The 7613-nt window shown below is 32.3% G+C and overlaps 1 long non-coding RNA gene across 1 annotated transcript; it reads left to right on the plus strand.

Annotated features, from left to right (window-relative positions):
* The first annotated feature begins 3096 nt into the window (after nt 1-3096).
* On the plus strand, nt 3097-6822 carry LOC148609972 (uncharacterized). Its single transcript, XR_015914514.1, has 3 exons — nt 3097-3522; nt 5276-5358; nt 6636-6822. It is a non-coding gene; the product is annotated as an uncharacterized LOC148609972 (long non-coding RNA).
* The last annotated feature ends 791 nt before the right edge of the window (nt 6823-7613 follow it).

Genomic DNA, 7613 nt, shown 5'->3' on the forward strand with positions numbered 1-7613 from the left:
TTGACAAAAAACACTAAGGAAAATTTGTTTTTAAATTTCTTTTGACAGAAAACGAAAAGGTAGTAGAAAAATTGCTCATGGTAGCTGATTAATCTGCCACATGCATCGTCTGTGGCGACTCTATAACGTCTGGGTCATCTTCTGTGGCGACTCTATAACGTCTGGGTCATTAATGTGTCTCTTCGTGATGTTATTGGGCCTTTAAGTTTATTTTGAAGGAGTGCCATTATTCTGTTACCAATGCTTTTATTACTTTTGTTGTCGGGAACCTTTCAGGGCTTACTTAAAGTGTGTTTACACTGGTTGAAAGACCTTGTTTTTTGTGATATCTGTAAGTAAATGATATGAGCTATCTGACAAATTGATACTGGATGGTTAAAATGATTGGCATAATGTAACTAAGATCCAAGGCTTTGGTTCACAAAAAGTCGTAAGTGCGAAACTGATCGTAAATCATGACGTCACAATGCTATTTTAGTTTATGGCGTCATTACTTACGATCAACTTTACACTAACGACTTTTTGTGAAATCGAGACCATTTGAAATTTGTTTTGAAATTAGTATCATTTTTTTCAAGTTGGTATAAAATGTGTTGATTGGATCATCTTCCATTGCTAGCATATTCTTGAAATTTTAAATAGAAGTCTTTATAAAAAATCACACAAAAGGTGATTCATGCATGTCAAAAACCCACCGAATTCGCTTCTATTTATTGTTCAGAAAGAGTTATAGGCCACATAACCAGTTTTATTATTTCATTTGGTGTTGCGCTTTTGAGATAAAATTTATATAGATTGTACATGAAATTAGCACTTTGCAAGATTTATCGTTCTTATTTTGGTTTGATTTGGTTGATTTTAGTGAGAAGTTAAAGTGAAGTTTCGCAAAAGTATAGAGTTAATGCAGAAAGGACTGTTGTGACATAAAAAGACAGCATATGTGGACCAAAAAAGCATTGTCTGTTTCGTGGGTTTTTCCCACTATGAATCACCTTGCCATAGGCTGTGTCTGAATTTTATATGAAATGGTACAGAGTTAATACAGAAAGGACTGTTGTGACATAAAAAGACAGCATATGTAGACCAAAAAAACATTGTCTGTTTCGTGGGTTTTTCTACACTATGAATCACCTTGCCATAGGCTGTGTCTGAATTTTATATGAAATGGTACATAAATTGTTAACTAATCTGTAGTTGAGGTAAAGAAACCTATAAAGAAACTGCTGTGAATCAACATGTGCAGATAATATGAAAATTCAAATAGGATCGTATGTCCTCACCGTATGTCACATCAATTCCATTTTTTCCACGCGTGTTGAGAACTTCAGTGCATCATAAGTCACACAATAAGGACACAACCTGTGTCATGCCAAAAACAGTTATAAATGTGATGTGTTAGTTTCTATATAAATACCCTATGAACGAATCATTCACTGTATTTAATGACATCAATATCATAACCTATTCAACGGTTAAGTCAACTTATCTGGTGAGTTTTGAGCTTTCTGTGATTTGTGCAGAATATTACCATAAACATAGGGTGGGGATACCCGCAAGTATTAATTGTTTATAAGTACATCTGTATTTCTTGTAATCATTATGATGTCAAAGAGAATGGGGATTTTGCTGTACTCAGAATGTTCAATGTTCCCTGACTTAATTATAAACAGATTTAAGTGTTATTGCCCTTTATCGTAAAGTTTCTATTGTTTTTATTTTATTTTTTATTGTTATTCATTGAAGGATCCACGAGGAATGTAGGAGAATGACAGGCTTCATTTTAGTTAACAAATTTGTTATTTTAAATTGTAAAATTGAAAAAAAAGGAAATAATGCCCCATCCCTCTTTTTTTCTGAGGAACCCTTCCTTTTCAAAGTGTATGGATCCGCCACTGTTATTTTTGCTGTTAGTTTGTGATATCCAGTGTATAATTTTTTTTATTTTATTTTTTATTTTTTTTTTTTGAAAACTTCGCTGTCTTTAATAAAAAACGGAATACGAAATGAGTCTTTGTTGTTAGATTACTCAATATGCTTTTAAGTGTTGTATGAAGGATTTGTACTCTTAATTACTTTTATTTAAATTATTAATATAAATTTTAAAAAAATAAGAGTAAAATTTAGCTTGATAATCAATCCTTTCACGTTTTATAGTGCAGTTATAGTATATGGTGAAAGAAAGATATAACTTTCAAAATGGATTGAAAATGCACTTCGGTGCATATTTTTAATTTTATTTATATACATGTAATTATAACCACTCAATATTCCGATAGATTTGTATCTAGGTTTGTTGAGTGCATTTCAACAACAAAAATGTTTTGTTAATGCACTTCACAGACAACATAACTGTTTAAGAGCTATTCTATGTAACCATCAAAATTAAGCAGAAATGGTACATTACAAGTTTGGAATTAAGTATTGCACAATGATAGTGTATCATATAAATATTTAAAAAATGGTATGCATTGCTATAAAAAAATCGTGTCACCATAGCAACGGCATTAATTCTGTATGGTCTTCACAGATTTGGTGAAATTTGTTATATCTGTATTGTTCAATAAAAAAAAACATCCAAATCTGTTTATCTGCCATTTTTTTGTATTCTATTATGATCTTGATATAATTAACTAAGTAACTAAAGAAGTACAATTGATTTATTAATTTACATTTCTTTATTAAGACTGTCTTTGTATCACTTTCAATGTCATTTAGAGGCGAAATGACACTAAGTTGAGACATGTTTTATTTCAAAATGCAACGAAGGAAATTTCTGATATCTTGTTTTTACAATATTCAATATGTTTTAAAAGTAATCTTAAAAATCAGAATGGGTATTTTCAAAATAAAAAAGATATTGCAAAAATCTGATGGTGTAGTGTGACACCATTGGCATGCTGATTATCTCTGGAAAATGCCAAAAAGCACAACTTAACCCTAAACTGACCCCTTTCTCACATTTATGGATTGATTTAATAAAGAATGTACTTTTCTAACATTTTAGAGTACAGAATATTTATATATCTTATCCTATGTTTATTGCCTAGTCATAGGTTTCAAATTAGAGTTATCTTTCTTTTCATCTAGTTCACTCTCTAAAAAGGAGGCCATAAAAAGTCGTCTGCTTTTTGAAGAAGATGTTTGTTTACAAAAAAGAATGACTTGTATATTTTAAATATCTTATTGATTCTGTAGTGTGTTCAGGGGATTTTGTTCAATTGAAAAGGCATTCTGAGGAAGACATTAAAATAATATTCACAGAATGTGGACTTTTGCATGAAAACTTTTTTGAAAGTCATTGGAAAATTTGTGCTTCACATTTTGCAAATATAAAAAAAAAAAGCAGAAGGTCATATTGCGAAATACCCCAGCATCTAAACACACATCCTGAAGCTAAAGTTGCATCTGCATGTAGTATTTTACCAACGGAACGATCTAAACGGAAAAGGGACAGAATTTTGACGTTTGAAAATGTTGTCACCATTCGAGATAACTACGGCATTGTTCTCCCTGTTGGAACTCGTAAGTAGTTTTAGCATTTGAATATTATTTATAAAGGTCTCTTAAACATTAGCATTAAGGTTTATCAAAACCTTTTTGCGATAATGGCCTCAATTACACCACACATTTTACAGACAATCCTGTGCTTTTAGGAAACATTTGAAGCATAGCTGCATCTAGATGATTAAAATTTTAATTCATTTTCAGTTTTAGAATATCAAAATCTTCAATTGTATCTTCTGTGCTTTTTTATCAATTCTGCAGAGAGTGCAAAAATAAACTAAGTTGGGTAAAAGATTTGAGATGTTCCCCATACAAAGAAGTGCGTTCTTTTTTAACTTTAAATACTTTTCAATTGAAAGATGTAAACTAACAGGTGATTTAAACTGCGTAATCAAGTGGACCATCTCAAGTTAAACTCGGGTGATTGTTTATTTTGGCCATCTGTTGCATATTGGAAAAAATGGACAGCAAATACCAGGTCAGTTTTTTATTTAATTTTATGTTAAAGTGATGCATCTTTTTCATATCTAGGGCCAGCTATGCCTGAATTTTTTTCTAGATGCTCAGGTTTGTCTGTACACAGAGTAAATTTTGTGGAGTAAAAACGGCCATATTTTTCAATTCATTCAGATGAACCTTAAACACATGCATCTGGGAGTAATAAGACCGATAGAGGGTCCCAGTATAATTTAGTAATTATAGATCAGATGGAACTTTCTGTAATTATCACAAAAAAAATCAAAGGAGCAGATTTTAGAAATAAATATTCTCGGAAAATAACTAATGTGGCCTGCGGTAGAATAAAAAAAATAAATGTTGTCCACTATCTTTTTTTTTCACATGTAAACAGAAAAAGAAAAAAATTAATTTTGCCAGAAATGAATGTCAGACCGAAAACATTCTTGTAGCATTTACCATGACTACTGAATATAGATTTTCTTACTAAAACAAAATGATTTTAGAAATATTCTCGGAAAATAAATAATGTGGCCTGCGGTAGAATAAAAAAAAATAAATGTTGTCCACTATCTTTTTTTTTCACTTGTAAACAGAAAAAGAAAAAAATTAATTTTGCCAGAAATGAATGTCAGACCAAAAACATTCTTGTAGCATTTACCATGACTACTGAATATAGATTTTCTTACTAAAACAAAATGCCAAGCCCCCCCCCCTCCCCTCGAAACAAATGGGCATCCCTATATGTAGATATTCTGATCTGCTTATGGGTATTTACATATAATATCCCTTTTCCTATAAAAATTGGGTTCATGGTGTATTTTTGTGGCTGACACAGTACAAAATGTACTCCATCTTATCACAGACACAGAGTTTTGCCAGACTAAATCAAACATGTTGTAAAAATAATTTGTTCATGAACATACATGTATCTACCATTTCAAGAGTGTCCATGTCTCTGAGGTACATATACATTGGTCTCTAAGAGGGAGGGCAATGTTACAACCTCAGATACATGTATACCTTGATATGCAGCACACTTGAAAAGAATCTTTATTATATATGTATGTATGAACTTTTTACTGTTTTTTTAGTTTGTGTATATGAGAAAAAGAAGTTGTGAATGATTTTCTAAGTATTGGAAATAATTATTTTGACTCAAATTAATTTTTTAAACTTAGCCATTTGTTTTTTCTCGAAAATTATGCTGCTAAAGGTGCATATATAAGTATTGAACATGTACCATTCAAACTTTGTGCAGTGTTTATACATATTGAAGATACTTAATTAATTTTAGGAATTTTATATTTTTCAGCGACTTGTGCAAACTGTAGAAAGAAGATTAGTAGTAAAACTAGGGAATGTGAGGATGAATATGTTGAACCTGCCGAATGCAAGGTATATGCATGTTGGTGTTTGTAATGGGTTATATATATGCAGATGATGGATAATTTAATAATTGCAGGATTTTAGACTGAACATGTAAGCTCATCTACAAATCACTGAAGAGTGAAATATATAGATATAAGAATGAACATACATTTTACACTTGTGTGGCGTAACAGTGATAGCAGGCATTATTTCATTTCATAGTGATCATGGTTTTTTTATGATTTTATAAATGTAAGCTGTCAGAGATGTAAACCCTCTTAAATGATTTTACAAATCACTAAACCATAAAATAAAAGCTTATGATGACATACTTCACTAGACATGTTATTATGCAAGGTTACAATTCTATATCACTCTAGTACTAATATTTGTGAAGTTGATAGGGCTAAGTTTGACATAAACTGATAGCCCAAGCTCATATTGAAAATGCATTAAAACAAGTCAGTTAATTGTAAAATACATGCATGACTAAATGAAAAGTCGCTGCCTATGGGTTACTAGAGTGATAAAGTCCTACACAATAAGCATCAATACACTTTTTTTTGTTTTTGTTTTTACCTTGAGACAATTGTACATGTATATTGTCGCTTCCTGGGTGTTAGTTTGTTTACTGTTGCAATGTTGAGATCAATCTCAGGATTACATGTGTGACAGCACTAACTTTGTAAACAAGTACAGGCAAACAATTGGTATTTCAACCTAAAACCGTGTTTTTGGGATAATAAAAAGTTTCAACCCTTGGCGAAAGTGTGAGATGGGGATGATCTGAAACCTGTGGGCAAAGGTATCTTTTTATAAAATTAAAATATGAAAAGAAAAATGGGGGTCAATGGGCAAATTTTTTTACAAACACTTGAATGGATAAAACCCGAGGCCTCCGAAAATCTGACAAAAAATCAGAAATATGAGGAGCGAATCTCCTTAAAAACAAAGGCAGCAATCAAAATTCTGGCAGGGTAAAATTGACCAGCATGATGAGATCTACCTGTTGTGCAATTTTCATGAAAATCTGTTGATTGATGTTGAAGTTATTGCCCATGAAATCTCATTTTTTGCAAAAAAATATGTAGCATCCTCTGATTTTAAAAAGAATTGATATGTGGCAATTTTTTTACATGATTTGCTAATGAATACCAGATGACAATACAGGCTCCTTGGAGCCTCTGGTTGTGGGATTTATGACCTTTTGAATTTAAAAATGAGCATGACATATGTCTTTCTCAAAAACTAGTTTTAATTTAAATTAACTCTTTTATTTTCATATTACATTGATTAATTTTCAGGTAAATTGATACAACATTCCCAGGATGATACATTAAATCAGCCATCTCTGAAAGTAATTGAGACACCAAAAAATGTGGTTGACTTCCACAGCATTAGTCATCGATCTTCTCAACAAAACCAGGGAATACATGTATTGACCTGTTCTAATTATTTATTGTTTAATTCATTACTTCAGATATAAACTGAGTTCCTTGTTGTTTATTTAGCCCCCACCCCTTTTTTGCAACGTTTGGGTATACGTGTATAGTGGTGGGGTGTCCGTCCTTTCCTCTGAACTTCTTTCTTAACTCCCGCCCGTTACACGGGGATAGGTGTCTTTTATTTGTTTCTCCTCCTATACCACTGCATGAATTAAGGTGAATGGAACTTTCAGAGAATCTCTCTTAAATATCCTCATTGTGCACCTCCTATCTTAGTTTCTAACCTGAATCACATTGGAGGTTTTACTTTGCCTCTGAAAATGGACTTTGTCATTTGTATCTATTGGGACATGGGGGAACCCATCTCTAATCCGTAACTCCTCCTATACCACTGAATTGAACTGAATAACACTTTGATACATCGCATCTACCCAATAGAACTTGAGATAAAGGATACTACAGACACTGTGAGGTCAGCCTCATATATTGACCTACACTTAGAAATCGATAGTAAAGGAAAACTATTGACCAAACTTTACGACAAACGTGATGACTTTTCATTCAGAATTGTCAACTTTCCTTTCATCTGTGGCAACATCCCTTCGGCTCCTGCGTATGGACTGTTCATATCACAACTCATACGTTATGCCAGAGCTTGCCGAAACTACGCAGACTTTTTGTATCTCGCTAGAACTCTAACAAATAGGCTTCTGGAACAGGGTTATGTTGCTACAAGATTGAAGTCATCACTACAGAAGTTTTATGGTCGTCATCATGAACTCGTGGATCGTTATGATACATCAATCAGCACCATGAAAACTGATTTATTCAACGGGT

This window comes from Perna viridis, chromosome 8 (assembly GCF_037379345.1).
Source record: "Perna viridis isolate PV_CMFRI_1.1 ecotype Kerala chromosome 8, ASM3737934v1, whole genome shotgun sequence".
Classification (NCBI taxonomy): Eukaryota; Metazoa; Mollusca; class Bivalvia; order Mytilida; family Mytilidae; genus Perna; species Perna viridis.